Genomic DNA, 16688 nt, shown 5'->3' on the forward strand with positions numbered 1-16688 from the left:
TCGTCTCACTCCAATCATATTTTTATTTCAGATAACTCTGAAGAGCATGTTGGAAATCAGACTTAACAAGCATGCGGGTGGGGATAGAAAAATAAAGATTGTTTAGAAATATTAGTATGATGTCAGATATTTATATTTGTCTAATTTTTCTTTTTTGAAATAAATGATTGTAATATGAATAATTAGCGCTCTGGTGTAATAATAATCGAGTTTATTTCCTTCCGCTGTAAATCAGTAGTAAAAAGTTAATATCCCTGACCCCTCGGGGTCGAGGTGTTACAAACTAGTTAATATTACTTTTTCTTTTGGAAACTTGTTTTGACTTGTTTTCCCTTTTGGCATGCATCACAAATTTTGTCTTTTATAAATTTTGTTTTTGGTAATCCTTTTACAAGATTTTTCTTAGATAGTTTGGATAATAGATCCATACTAGCATGTCCTAGTTTTCTATGCCAAAGCCAACTCATTTCATTCATTACAGCTGAATAGGTTACATTTTGATTTACTAAGTTCTCAAGGTTTATACAATATACATTATTTTATCCTATGAGCTATAAACAAGGTTTCATTGTTCTTAGGGTTTTGAATAAAAAATTTTTATTTCTTAAAAGTTATTTCAAATCCTTTTTCACTTAATTGGCTAATGCTTAAAAGATTGTTTTTTAATCCTTCTACTAATAGCACATTATCAATAGTAAAAGAAGGTTCTTTATCTATTTTTCCAACGCCAACAATTTTACCTTTGGCATTGTCACCGAAGGTGACGTATCCCCCATCCTTTTCTTTCAATGTGGTGAACTTGGTTCTATCACCGGTTATGTGCTTTGAACACCTGCTGTCCAAGTACCATTTATCCGTTGATGGCATTGTCCTAAAGCACACCTACAATGAGGGATTCTTTGTGTTAGTATTTGGAACCCATATTCTCTTAACTTTCTTTGAATTGTTTTTAGTTCCATTATTTACTTTCCATTCTCGTTGAATTGCTACAGTCTCCCATAGAGGTTCTCCTGATCGTTTGTGATAGAGTATACTTTGGTTCCTGACCGTGCTCTAGACGGCAGTGCACCCTTGCTACTCTATGCCATCGAACGACTCCTTGGATTGTTTACCAATGCTCTGGTTAGTTTAGTACGGTAAACCCACTGAACTTAGATTACGCAAAACTACATCCTAAACTATACTCATGTCAAAACACTGCTTTGTAGGAGTAGGGTTAATTTAGATTTCCTTGTTTTCATTTAATCACTTTCTAGTAGTTGGTTAGATTTCACCCATTGAAAATTACCACTTTTTTACTTCTATTTTATACAAGGCTATAGTAAACTAATTTGGAAGTAGCTTAAAAACTGTGACTTAAGTCCCTAAGGATCGACATCCGACTTCCCAACTTTCTACTGAACTTGGAATTATTAGGTAGTATAAATTTTATCTTTGGTAGTTAAGTACCCAAGGCTTGGCGTGCCTACCAAATTTTGGTGCCATTGCCGGGGACTTGGCTATGGTTATAAGCCAACTTCCACTTTAGAGTATTGTTGCCTTGTGTTTTCTATTTGCTCTCCTTTAATTTTCATCTTTCTTTATTTGTTCTCATTTTTTATTTTTTATTTTGTTATCTCAGAAGTTTTGATTATGGGTGCTTTAATTGTGTGTGTTTGGTTTGTTTTCTTGGGACCCTGAGATAGTTCCTGTAGATCTTGAGATTGAAATATCCCGTAGGTCCATTAGGAAACTTGGCTCCAATCCAGATATCACTAAGTGTTCTGAGTCAAAAGTTATGTCTGAATGAAACCCACTGATTCCCATTGATCAATTCTCGGAATGCCAAGCTCCCCACCTACCTATGGTGGGAAAGCAACCATATCGTCCACTTAGGGACTATTTTGTGCCTAACGCATACACATTGCTATCCTGCATCTGGTTCCCGGATGTTCAAGTGCCACAATTCAAGATTATGACTTCAATCATCTTGATGTTGCCCAACTTTCATGGGAACCCCACTTAAAAATCCTTATCAGCATCTAGATGAGTTCTTGGAAATTTGCTCCACCATCCATATACCTAATTTTAGTGATGGCACCCTTCGTCTTAGGCCTTTTCCATTCTCTCTTAAGTATGAGGCCAAATATTGGTTAAAGTCCTTAAAGCTGAACTCGGTGACCAACTGGGCCACCATGCAGCATAAATTTTTGAAAAAGTACTTCCCAATCAAGAAGACTAACTAGCTACAAAGGGCAATCACAAGTTTCACACAAATGGATGGGGAACTTGTCTTTGAGACTTGGAAGCGCTTCAGGGACCTACTTCGTAAATGCCCACACCATCAAGTCCCTAAGTGGATATTAGTTCATACTTTTTACGAAGGGTTAGTTGAGAGAGATAGGTCCATGTTTTATGTATCGTGCGGAGGTACATTCCTCACAAAGCACGAGAACGAGGCTTGGGTCCTCTTTGAAAACTTGGCTAAAAATTATCAGTAGCACATGGCTACCACTCGTAGACTACCCAGTCCATCAAACTCTAAACCTAAGGGAGTTTACAAGTTGGCCACAAGTTAGGACCTAGCCCCTACCCTACATGCCATATCCAAAAAATTAGACCAGTGCTTGTCCTTAGGGCTGCAGACAATGGCGTGTGCAGAGGCTTGTGCAATTTGCTCTGACCCTTCCCATACAAGTTATAATTGCTCCCACGTGCATTCCTAGCCCGAGCTTGTGCAAGAGAAAGTGAAGGCCACCCACAACTGGTATGATAGGTCATCCAACGACCCTTACTCAAATATCTATAGCCCTAGGTGGAAACAACATCCCAATTTCCCACGGAGGCTGCAAGCTCTGGATTTTCAATCCCAAAGACCTCCACAAGCCCCTAAATTTTTCCTCCTTAGCCAAACCAAAACTCTCAAAATCCCTCTATGCTCACCCTTCAACCACCTCCTTATCAGCAACCAGCGTCTCAACCCAAGTATGATCAAACCTTCCAAGAAATGGTGCTAAAAGCGCTCAAGGGCATTGAGATTGATAACTAAGTGGCAAGCGATTAATTGACTCTCAATCTATTGCCAAGCTAAAAGCTTCTATAGGCCAACTAGCTCTTTATGTGAACCGCAAAGATAAACTAGTCCCTAGTGCATCCTAAAGAACCAGACACTAGGCAATCATCGTGTCATGAGCAGGCCTAGGCGGTAATCACTTTGTGAACTAGTGGGTCAATAAACATGAGGGCAAAAGATAAGTCAAGCAAGGGCAAGGACAAAAAGATAATAGAGGTAGAACTTAATGCTAAATTAAACTCCTATAACTCGGTGAGCAATCCTGAAGTTTCCACAACCTCCAGTGGAGAAACATTGCCACACTTTGCCTCTCCAGCACCATATCCTACTGTCTTGCGAGCAAATTTAAAATCTAATAAGGAAAAATCTGAAGATTCCATAATGAACACCTTTAGGGAAGCAAAGAATAACCTTTTCCTCCTAGATGTTATCAAAAAAATGTCTAATTACAAGAAGTTCCTCAAAGAGTTGTGCACTCAAAAGCGTGAATCAATGGTGCACTCGAATCAAGAAGTCCAACAGACTGAAACCATAATCTCAATCTCTTTAGTGTCTGCTCCTCTCAAGCTCAAAGACCCTGGTGTCGTCACTGTCTTATATATAATAGGTGCATGCACTATTGATAGGGCCTTTTAGGACCTGGGAGCTAGTGTGAACATACTACCCTACTCGGTCAATTAGAAAGTTGGTTTAGGAGATTTGTAGCCAACTCCATTCATGTTGCATTTTTCTGATCAATCTATAAAAAGACCCCAGGGCATTATAAATGATGTCCTAGTCAAGGTAGATAAATTCTTTTACTCTACTGATTTCCTTGTTCTATATATGGAACTTGTCAACCCATCACAGCAGTCGAGCCCAATCCTTTTGGGCCGACCATTTTTAGCTAATGCCTATATTTAGTGTAGGACAAGCGTCATGGACATTTCCTTTGGCAACATGCAACTCCGACTTAACGTGTTCCGTACTCCGCAGCACCAACCTGACAAACTTCCTTACAAGGATGTCGATATGATCAATGAGGGTGCTGAAGAAGATACATCCCTGACTTTGTTGGGTGATTCCCCTAAGAGGAAGCTTCCATGTGATCAAGCTCCTACTACAAGTTTAGAGGATCCGTGTACCCAAATTCTTGGTATGGTTAAGTCGGCCTCTACATTAGAAGGAAGACCTTGGAAAGTGTGATTTGAGAGCCTTCCTATGGTTTTGAAAGAAGTGGTTAAACTCTTAGACACAGTGATCATATTTCCCATATCCGATAATGACTTCATGAGCCCCACACAAGTGGTCCCAAAGAAGTCTGCGATTACTATTGTTGAGAATGATAAGCGTGAAGGTATCCCCTCTTATGTCACCAGTGGTTGGCGGGTATGCATTGACTATAGGAAACTTAATAACCTTAGCCTAAAGGACCACTTCCTATTACCATTTATCGATTAAATCCAAGAGAGGTTAGTAGGAAAGAATTTCTATTGCTTCTTGGATGGATATTATGGGTACAATTAGGTCGCAGTCCACCCAGGTGATCAGGAGAAGACTACCTTCACTTGTCCGTTTGGGACCTTTGCTGTGACGACCTGCTTAATTTAGACTTTTTTTTTATAATAAAAATAATATCACAAAGCTTAGCACATCATAATCCACTTGGACCCATGGGTACCAAGGATACATTAAAACATATCATTATACCATACATCACAATACCAGAGTTACTAAAATCACCGTATATATATATATATACTCAATACACAACCCAAAAGATGTCTTAGGGCCATCTCCACAAAAAACATCTGACCCTATCAAAACACTTACCCTTCTAGAAGGGCAGATCAACCGTACGAGAACAGCGGGGCTTTACCCACTCTCCTATCAGGGGCTCCTGAAATGTTTATAAAATTTTGGGGTAAGACACCTTTCCGTAAGCGAAATAAACTAATATTAGTGTGTGGCAACATGAGTATTCCGTGTTATACATATACCATGCAAAACATATTTAATAAACTGTTACTTCATATCTGGGAAAACATATATATCATCGTAGCATGGCAGAACATATTGCATTTTCATAAACATATATCATCTCATATAATAATAATACAAAACATTCCTAGTAGGTTAGATGGTTGTTGTTATGCGTTACCCCCACATGACTGGGTTGTGTGGCCCAAAGGCAGGACCTGATAATGGTTGGCCGACCACTGCCAAGTCAAAAGTATAGTTTGTAAGTGTGATAGGTCTGCCAGACCTGGTCCGTACACCAGGGGCACTCACACGTTTCTTAAAAACCACATCGACCATCAAATCTCACACCACTTCATACAGCGGCGTTAACACAAATATCATGATCATGATGACCATGGACACATAGCAATGGTACCGTGCAGGTGCTAGCTTAGACCAAGCCAACTAGGTTCTGATATCATATAACATATACCGAAACTGTGATACATGGATATTTCACATCATTAATTTTCAAATCAATCATATCATTTTGCATATTTATGTATATCATGAAAATCATCGGCCCGTACATCGGTATTTCACATTTTACCACAGCTTGGCTCGTATGCCAGCAATTTATACACATAGCTCAGCCCGTATGCTGTCAAATCACATCCATAGCTCAGCTCATACATTGGCAAATCATATCCATAGCTCGGCCCGTACGCTGACAAATCATACACATAGCTCGGCATGTACGTCGGCAAATATATCAAAATTTCAGCCGTACGCTGGAAAATATATCAAAATCTTGGCCCGTACGCTGGTTTTCACATTATAAAAATTCATATCTTATCATATTCCTAGAAAACAATAACTCATATCAATTTCAACTCATACCACATGAAACAAGTTTTCCATATATTTAACATACCATCATTTTCAACAGTATTTCCCAACATAATACGTATATAAATATATTTATTTTTCTAAAGTCAAATGCTGTAATAATGTACATATTTTTCATAAAATACTAGCTTAGTTTATCCCCTTATCTGTGTCCTGAAAAGCCCCTATGAAAAATACTCCTGCACCCGCAGGGTTCCCCATTCAACACCCTGAAAAATGGAATTTCCCAAAACTAAAGTTCAGTATTTCTATGCGTACTACGCTTTCTACAATTGTCAAATAACCAAATACTGAGTAGAAAGCCTTACCCTATATTTGGGATGGTTTCCAACTCAGCCCCACCGATGATCCGCTTAGAAAGACTTGTAGAAAACTTTCCCAGGAGCGTCGTGGTGGCTTCAGATCGTCGAACTGGCGAGAATCCAGCCCGAGATCATATAGAGAAGGTAGGAGGGGCGTAAAGGAGAGAGAAGGAGGAATATTTGCGCAGGTTTTCAGCCAAAAATGAATTTTAGGCCTATTTATACTGTGGCCTTCATCAACGAGCCACGTCAACTCGTCGACGAGGTCATGAAGAAGACTTGTTGAAGAAATCTCTCCTTATTGACCAAATTCAGAATCCCTCAAACCCTTGCTCAGTATTTTCTCATCGACAAAATCTATCCTCGTCGACGAGCTCCTCTTATACCCTCGTCGAAGAATCCCCTGTGTTCATCGATGAGGCCTAGAGAATTTCTTGGGGTTATCCCATCCAAAATACAACGTCGTCGATGAACGCGAGGCGTTCGTCGACAAAGTCAGCTGCTTCCTTCTGTTCCTGTTTCCATTTCCCTTTCTTTTTATTATTTAAATACCATTATTCTTAGGGTCGTTACATTTTCCCCTCCTTATAAAACTTTTGTCCTCAAAATTTACTGTTCACGTAACTCATCATCCCTTAATAGGAAAAATGATCTACTTATTTTAATACTTACCCTCACTTATGGCAGAGGAATACTATGGTTACATTCCGAGTCCTAGGAGATTACATATACAAAAGAAAAATTCTCCCAAAACTGAAATGCTACACTAATTAAACCATTACATGTACCTGCAAAAGAAATACTACCTACATTTTTCCTATTTAGACTCCTTGGAATAGGTGCAGATACTTCTGCTTCAATTGTTCCTCGAATTCACAAGAAGCCTCTTCAATTGTATGATTCCTCCACAAAACTTTTACCTGAGGAATCTCCTTATTACGTAACTCCTATACTTTCCTATCCAGAATCTGTACTAGCACCTCCTCATACACCAGTGAATTATTGAGTTCTAATTCACCATAACTGATGATATGATAAGGATTTGTGATGTATTTTCTTAACATAGCAATATGGAATACGTTGTGGATCCTGGACAACACAGATGGCAAAGCTAGTTGTAGGCTACCAGTCCCACTTTATCTAGAATGTCAAATGGACCGATAAACCTAGGACTAAGTTTACCCTTCTTCCCAAATCGCATAACCCCTTTCAACGGAGCTATCTTCAAAAACACATGATTACCCACATCAAATTCCAGATTCCTGTGGCGATTATCGGCATAACTTTTCTGTCAACTCTGAGCTGCACTGATCCTATCTCTGATAAGCCGAACCTTATCACGCGCTTGCTGAACAAGCTCTGGCCCCGCTACTCGCCGCTCACCCACTTTATCCAAAAATAAAGGAGAACGGCATCTCCTACCGTATAAAGCCTCAAACGGTGCCATGCCAAAATATGGTCTAATAACTGTTATTATATGCAAATTCCACCAGTGGCATGAACTGAGTCCAACTACCCCCAAAATCCAATACACACGCTTAGAGCATATCCTCTAATATTTGTATCATCCTCTCAGTTTGCCCATCTGACTAAGGATAGAATGTCGTGATAAACGATAACTGAGACCCTAGTGTTTCCTACAAGCTCTTCCAGAAACGTGATGTAAATCACGGGTCTCGATCAAATACAATCGATACTGGCACCCCATGAGAATGAACTATCTCCTTAATGTAAATCTCCGCCAAACGGTTAAGGGAGTAGCGGATCTTGATAGGTAAAAAGTGAATGGTCTTAGTCAAACGGTCAACAATCACCTAGATGGCATTCTGGCCATGTAACGCCATTGGCATTCCTGACACGAAGTCTATAGATATATGATCTCACTTCCATTTTGGGATAAATAGTGGCAGAAACTACCCTGCTAGCCTTTAGTTCTCATCTTTTACTTGCTGGCATGTCAAACACTGGGCTACATACTCGGTGATCCCTCTCTTCATACCACTCCACCAGTACAACTCTCACAAATCTCAGTACATCTTCGTACTACCTAGATGAATTGTATACAAAGATCTGTGAGCCTCCTCTAGAATAGTCTTCTTGATCTCAGTATCGGAAGGAACTCATAATCTAGTACAGAACTACAAAGCTCCGTCATCTGCAATACTGAATTCCTCCCCCTGACCACTCTGTACCCTATTTATCACCTCTGCTAACTCTAGGTCTTCCTTCTGGGCAGCTTTAATCCTCTTTTGTAGAATAGGCTGCACCACCAAACTGGAAATGTGAGCCTGAGAACCACTTTCAACTAATTCGATGCCAAGTCTCTCTAGATCCATCATGATCCGATATTGGATCTCCATAGTCACCAACATTGATTCCTTGGACTTCCTGCTCAACGCATCAGCTACCACGTTTGCTTTCCCTAGGTGATAACTGATGGTACAATCAAAATCCTTAATTAACTCCAACCACCTTCTCTGTCTCATATTCAATTCATTTTGGGTGAAGAAATACTTCAAACTCTTATGGTCGGAGAAGATCTCACACCGCTCGCCATACAGATAATGCCTCTAAATCTACAAGGCGTGTACTACTGCCGCCAATTCAAGATCATGTGTAGTGTAGTTCTTTTCATATTCTTTCAACTGTCTGGATGCATACGCCACCACCCTGCCATGCTGCATCAACACACAATTAAGTCCCTTCAAGGACGCATCACTGTAGATAGTATACCCCTCACCCCCAGACGGGATGATCAATACTGGTGCTGTGACTAGTCTCTGCTCTTGAAAACTCTGTTCATAGTTGTCGTCCCATTCAAATATGGCATTCTTCCTTGTCAGTCATGTCAGAGACCCTAATAATGCTGAGAATCCCTCTACAAAACGACGGCAATACCCAGCTAGCCCCAAGAAACTCCTGATCTCCTAGAAATTCCTCGGTCTAGCCCAATTACCCTTACTAGGATCCACAAAAATAACGTCTCTAGATACAACATGCCCCAAGAACACGACCTTTTTAAGCCAGAATTCACATTTACTGAACTTGGCATACAACTTCTTTTCCCGTAGCGTCTGCAGAATCTACCTCAAGTGTATCTCATGCTCCTCATAGTTCCTCGAATAGACCAGTACATCATCAATAAAAATAACAAAACTGATCTAAATATGGATGAAAGATCTTATTCATCAAATCCATAAATATCGTAGGAGCATTCGTCAGGCCAAATGGCATAACTAGGAACTCGTAATGTGCATATCTAGTCCTAAAAGTCATCTTTGATACATCTTCTGCTCTCACCTTTACCTGATGGTAGCCTGACCTGAGGTCGATCTTCAAATACACTCGTGTACCCTGGAGCTGGTCAAACAAATTGTCGATACGAGGTAAAGGATACTTGTTCCTGATTGTCACTTTATTAATCTCCTTATAATCTATACACATCCTGATGAACCTGTCCTTCTTCTTCACAAATAGAATTGGAGCTCCCCATGGAGATACATTGGGTTGTATAAAGCCCTTATCAAGCAGATCTTGCAACTAATTCTTCAACTCTGTTAACTCCGCTGGCGCCATCCGATACGGTACTTTAGAAATCGGCATTGTACCTGGAAGTAGATCAATAGGAAAATCTACCTCACGATTGGGTGGCAAGCCTAGTAACTCATCTGGGATAACATCTACAAACTCCTTTACTATGGGCGTGCTAGCAAGTTTTAATTCATTCTATGACATCTCCTTCACCACTGCCACAAACCCCTGACAACCACTCAACAGTAGTCTCCTGGCCTGGATAGCTAAAACTAGCTGAGGTGGGCATTGCACCTACGACCCTACGAACCTGAATTCTGCCTTCCTTGGAGGTCTAAATATTACTTCCCGTGCTCGGCAATCTATGCTGAAAAAATTAGCTAGTAGCTAATCCATTCCAAATATAACATCAAACCCGTGCATGTCCAACACTATCAAATCAGAAAACAAAGTCTTCCCTTAGATATCAACTGGACAACCTCAGAGTATTTTACTAAATCTTACTACAAATCCAGTTGGTGTAGACGCTAACAGTTCAGTATTCAACAACTGTGTTTCTGCCCCACATAGTTTAACACACCTCGAAGACACGAACGAGTGTGTAGCTTCTGAATCAAACAATGCAATAACTTTAAAAGAAAGCATAATAAACATACCTGTTATCACGTCACCTGCCATCTCAGCCCCACCCGACGTCGGAGTAAACACCCTGGCTGGATCCGCATTCCTCTGTTGGCCCCCACGTGGCGCCTGGTAACCTCCTTGGTATGGTCTGGGAGTTGGAACTGCATCTGGTGGTGTAGGGCAATCTCGCACCATGTGCCCCAATCTACCACTGTGATAGCAGACCACACCACCAGCTCGACACTCTCCCTAGTGCCTCTTACCACAAGTCTGACAGACTGGAGGACCATGCATTGCCTGAACCTCGCGTCCTCCAGTCTCTTGTCTCCGCCCTCAGCCATGGTTTCCTCTCCTCCAATGACTTGGTCTATGACCCTGCTGATAACCTATGGATACAAATCTCTTCCTTTGTCCTTGTTCCTCTACATCTAGTCGCTCACCAATCTCTGCCAAGGCTGCCCTATCGACTAACTCAGCAAAGTCCTGGATCTGCAACCCCACCACCTGCTTAAATATACTCCACCTCAAGCCACTCTCAAATTGCCTCGCCTTCTTCACTTCATCAATAACAATAAACGAGACGAAATGAGAGAGCTCAATGAAACGCGCCGCATATTGCTGGATGAATAGCTAACCCTGCTTCAGACTTAGGAACTCTTCTACTTTAGCCTCCCTAACAGTAGCTAAAAAATATCTATCAAAGAACAACTCTTTAAACCGGTCCAATGTCATGGCTATCGGAGTCACCCTCTACTGCTCCAACAGTCTCACCATAGTTCACCACCTCTCGGCCTCTTTTGTCAGTCTATAGGTGGCAAAGAGGACCCTCTGTTCCTCAATATACTACAACACAACCAAAACTTTCTCAGTCTCCTACATCCAGTTCTCAGCAGCTGGAGGATCGACTCCACCTGAGAATGTTGGAGGATTCATCTTCATAAACTTCTCTATGGTGCACCCATGGCTAGCAGATGGACCACCTTGCTCCCTCGAGCTCCTAGTGATCTCAGCCATTACCTGCTGAGCCACGCTACATAATACTGCGTCAGAGTAGGTCCCAGCAGCAACTGATGGCCCTGCTCCATCACTGCCACTCACATGGGCACTATTTCCTCCTGGATCCATCTTGAAAACAACAAACGCAACTTAGAAATTCTATCCTTATAACTTACCCACCTAACCTTACCACTTATCTTAATATTCTCAACTTATTTCTAATCCTCAATCCTACATTCTAGGAACACAACCTGACAATAGCTTACTATGGTTTTCCTAAAATCGTCACCCTAGGAAAAACATAGAAACTACCATAGAAGTCCTACCTTTAGACTATAGAACAACCTTAAATCATTTCCTATACTCTGGTTCTATTTCTGTTGCATTCTAAAGTTTACAGAACCTAGCGACCTAAGCTACGATACCAAGCTGTGACAACCTACTTAATTTCCACATTTTTTTTATAATAAAAATAATATCACAAATCTCAGCAGATCATAATCCACCTGGACCTATGGGTACCAGGGATACATTAAAACACATCATTATACCATACCTCACAATACCAGAGTTACAAAAGTCACCGTATATATATATACTCAACACACAACCCAAAAGATGTCTTAGGGCCATCTTCACAAAATACATCCGACCCTATCAAAACACTTACCCTTCTGGAAGGGCTGATCAAACATACTAGATCAGTGGGGCTTTCCTCGCTAGGGGCTCCTGAAATGTTCATAAAATTTTGGGGTGAGACACCTTTAAGTAAGGGAAATAAACTAATACTAATGTGTGGCAACATGAGTATTCCGTGTTATACATATACCATACATAACATATTTAATAAACTGTTATGTCAGATCTGGGAAAGCATATATATCATCATAGCATGGCAGAACATACTGCATTTTCATAAACATATATCATCTCATATAATAATAATACAAAACATTCCTGGTAGGTTAGCTGGCTATTGTCATGTATTACCCCCACATGACTGAATTGTGTGGCCCCAAGGCGGGACCTGATAATGGTTGGCCGACCACTGCCAAGTCAAAAGTACAGTCTGTAAGTCTGATGGGTCTACCAGATCTAGTCCGTACACCAGGGGCACTCACACACTTCTTAAAAATCACATAAACCATCCAATCTCACACCACTTTGTACAGCGGCATTAACACAAATATCATGATCATGATGACCATGGACATATAGCAACGGTACTGTGTAAGTGCTAGCCTAGACCAAGCCAACCAGGTTCTGATATCATATAACATATACTGAAACTGTGATACATGGATATTTCATACCAATAATTTTCAAATCAATCGTATCATTTTTCATATTTACGTATATCATGAAAATCATCGGCCCCTACGCCGGTATTTCACATTTTACCATAGCTCAGCCCGTACGCTAGCAAATTATACACATAGCTCAGCCCGTATGCTGAAAAATCACATCTATAGCTTGGCCCGTACGCTGAAAAATCATATACATAGCTCAGCCCATACGCTAGAAAATCATATCTATAGCTCGGCCCGTACGCCAGCAAATCATACACATAGCTCGGCCCATACGCCAGCAAATCATACACATAGCTCGGCCTGTACACCAAAAAATATATCAAAATCTCGGCCCGTATGTCATTTTTCACATTATAAAAATTCATATCTTATCATATTCCCATAAAACAGTATCTTATATCAATTTCAACTCATGCCATATGAAACAGGTTTTTCGTATATTTAACATACCATCATTTTTAGCAATATTTCCAAACATAATACATATATGAATATATTTATTTTTCTAAAGTCAAATGCTGTAATAATATACATATTTTTCATAAAATACTAGCTTAGTTTATCCCCTTACCTGTGTCCTGAAAAGCCCCTATGAGAAATACTCCTGCACCCACAGGGTTCCCCATTCAACACCCTAAAAATGGAATTTCCCAGGACTAAAGTTCAGTATTTCTACGCATACTATGCTTTCTACAACTATCAAATAACCAAATACAAAGTAGAAAGTCTTACCCTGGATTTGGGATTAATTCCAACTCAGCCCCACTGACGATCCACTCCGACAGACTTACAAAGAACTTTCCCAGAAGCGTCATGGTGGCTTCAGATCATCGAACCGACAAGAATCCAACCCGAGATCATAGAGAGAAGGTAGGAGGGGTGTAGAGGAGAGAGAAGGTGGAATATTTGCGCAGGTTTTCAGCCAAAAATGAATTTTAGGCCTATTTATATTGTGGCCTTCGTTGACGAGCCACGTCATCTTGTCGACGAGGTCATGAAGAAGACTCGTCGACGAAATCTCTCCTCGTCGACGAAATTCAGAATCCCTCAAACCCTTGCTTGGTATTTTCTCATCGATGAAATCTGTCCTCATCGACGAGCTCCTTTTATACCCTCGTCGGTGAATCCCCTGTGTTTGTCGATGAGGCCTGGAGAATTTCTTGGGGTTATCCCATCCAAAATGCAATGTCATCAACTGCCTCCTTCTGTTCCTATTTCAATTTCTTTTTCTTTTTATAATTTAAATACCATTATTCTTCGGGTCATTACATTTGCATATAGGAGGATGCCTTTTGGGCTATGCAATGCCCTAGCAACATTTCAAATATGCATGCTAGCCAAATTTTTCGACATGGTGGAGAATTTCTTGAAGTGTTTATGGACGACTTCTCCGTTTTTGGGCCGTCTTTTGATGCATGCTTGGACAATCTATCTAAGGTCTTCGCAAGATGAGTAGAAAAGAATTTGGTGCTGAGCTAGGAAAATATTTATTTCATGGTCCAAGAGGGCATAGTGTTACGCCGTATTGTATTCGCTAAAGGGATTGAACTAGATAGGGCAAAAGTAGAACTGAGTATAGCTTAGGATGTTGTTTTTTCTTAATCTAAGTTTAGTCAGTTTACCGTACTAAACTAACCAGAACCTAGTTAAACAATCCAAGGAGCCGTTCGATGGCATCGAGTAGTAAGGGTGCACAGGTCGTCCGAAGCATAGTCGGGAACCAGAGTATACTCTATCACAAACGATCATGAGAACCTCTATGGGAGACTGTAGCCTAATACATGTACCTAACTGAGGCAATAGAGGTGCTAATTATGTCACTAAAATCATCACCATCCAAACAATAAATGAAAGCAATAAAGGAAAGCTCTAAATGAAAGCAATAAATAGAAAGCATGTAAAAGATCACCCCTTTGCAATCAAAACGTCTATCACTAACACTCAAAAATACAACCGAACGATCATGTAATATACACTGGAAAACACAAAGGCTCTGCTGGTTGTCATAGGCCCTTGAATACACCTTGCACAACCTAGAGATCTACACTACTCCTAATCTAACTTGGCTCTCAATGACATCTTAAGTCTGTCACTTGCCTAAGAGAGGCCAAAGAGGAACCCAGAGCTCGTGTTCGTAGCAAATAATTATGAGCTCTAGTGTTTACAAGGTTTTTTTTTACAAGTTAGGAAAGTTTGCAGCAAATCTCGTGTAGAAGATTGTCACTGTCGACCAAGTCGCCCTTATGTAATTCTTGTGTGCGCCTTCGTCAAAACTTGCAGGAAATGAAGAATTAGAATCTTTAATGTCTTCAACTGTGTCGCACCTTAGTTTCTTGTAGCTCGAGTTGATGGTCAAGAATTGTAGCTTCTTGAGCTTTAGGAAATCTCAGGAACTCGACATAGTCGCCCCTCAAAGTCTCTTGGTTAAACACTTCATCGAGGCTCTCGATAATTTTGCTCTCAGTTTTGGCTCAGTATCTCAATGTGATCTCCCTAGAGAGTTACTTGGTTGAGGACTAGGTTGAGATCTCAGTCTGAACCTTGGAGTCTGCAAGTAAAGACTTAGTCACCCCTTATGCTGCAAGTTGCACCACATGGTCAAGCATCGTCTTTTTGTCCCTTGATGATCTAAAGCTTCAGGAGCTTGGCTGGGCATCTGATTTGAGCTTTGAGTCCTCTAAATCCTCATTGGCTTCTCGTAATGCCTAACTCCATGGTTTTAACCTATTTTTCCTGAAAAGACAAACAAACCTTACATAGCTCTGAACAATAATAACTTTGGGCAAATACATAGTAAAATGACGATAAACAAATATAAATGAGGATCTAAAATCATGCATTTTAGGGACTCATCACAACCCCCAACTTACACTTTGTTTGGCCTCGAGTAAATAAAAATCAAAGAAAACTACCAAATCCTACCTACATCCTCTTTCACAGGAAACACGGTTGTATTTACCATATGCAACAAGGCTTTAAACCCCTAGGTTGATCCTAGTGGACGAGTTCTAGTCTCGTAGGGGTTTTCTGGGTGGTACTACAAACACCAGTTCAATGAACAAAATATGAGAACACATGCAGCACAATCATACCATTTCACATACATAGATATAGCCTTATAACATATAGGTTCCCTTGTACATGACTATACTATACACACACTCCGCAGCAATTCAATCATGCAAATCTCAACAATAAACAACCATCTCAAGACACAACTCTCATAGAATCAACCTATGATTATAATTCAGAGTTAATATTAGCATGTAAATTCGGGTATGAATAGGCCACTTCACAAGGCATGTGTAAAGTATATGATTTGTCTCACTCAGCATGCCTTGAGACACTTATAGAACAGTCATCTTGACTCAGCCTCACTGATTTATTCCCTCAAAATTCACTTAGGAAAATGGGTTCACTCTCATATGTGATGAAGAGTGTCATGATCAAACATCCTACATATTTGAAGAACTAATGCTAAAATTAAGGAGTGGACTAGTCTTATAGGAAAGGAATCCAGCCTTTACTGAGGTGTCAGGTCCTTCACCTTAACATTTTCTCACTTACTTGCCACATTCAATCAAAACCACCCTAGATGAACTTATTTCTAGACTACGCGTGAATTTAGCAAGTGCATTTGTTAGCAGAATATTCTTCATACGTGCAGAATTGTGGTGTCGTGTCCTTAGCTTAACCTCTTTATATTTATTTGGAGCAGGTGTATATTTTTGTTTTCATTTCATCTGCTCAATTTTTTTCTCATTTTCTTTCTTTGCATGGTCAGCTAAGACAATCATTACATTATTTAATTGTCTTCATAACTCCAATGAGAATGTAACTCAAATAGGAGTCCATGGAAAAATTTTGTCTCTAGGGGTGGCTTAACCTTTATGTCTTGAGTAAGCTACAAGACCTATATTTATATCTCTCCACTTGATGTCACCTCTCAGCTAGCAATTGCAAAACGAAGACCAGTTGGAAAAAGAAGTCTAGAAAAAGGAGGAAGGTTAAGTTTTATAAACT

At 40.3% G+C, this 16688-nt stretch overlaps 1 non-coding gene across 1 annotated transcript; it reads right to left on the bottom strand.

Moving 5' to 3' along the window:
- Positions 1-2223: 2223 nt before the first annotated feature.
- On the bottom strand, positions 2224-2329 carry LOC131161136 (small nucleolar RNA R71). Its single transcript, XR_009138294.1, has one exon. It is a non-coding gene; the product is annotated as a small nucleolar RNA R71 (small nucleolar RNA).
- Positions 2330-16688: the final 14359 nt, after the last annotated feature.

This window comes from Malania oleifera, chromosome 7 (genome assembly GCF_029873635.1).
Source record: "Malania oleifera isolate guangnan ecotype guangnan chromosome 7, ASM2987363v1, whole genome shotgun sequence".
NCBI classification, from domain to species: Eukaryota; Viridiplantae; Streptophyta; class Magnoliopsida; order Santalales; family Ximeniaceae; genus Malania; species Malania oleifera.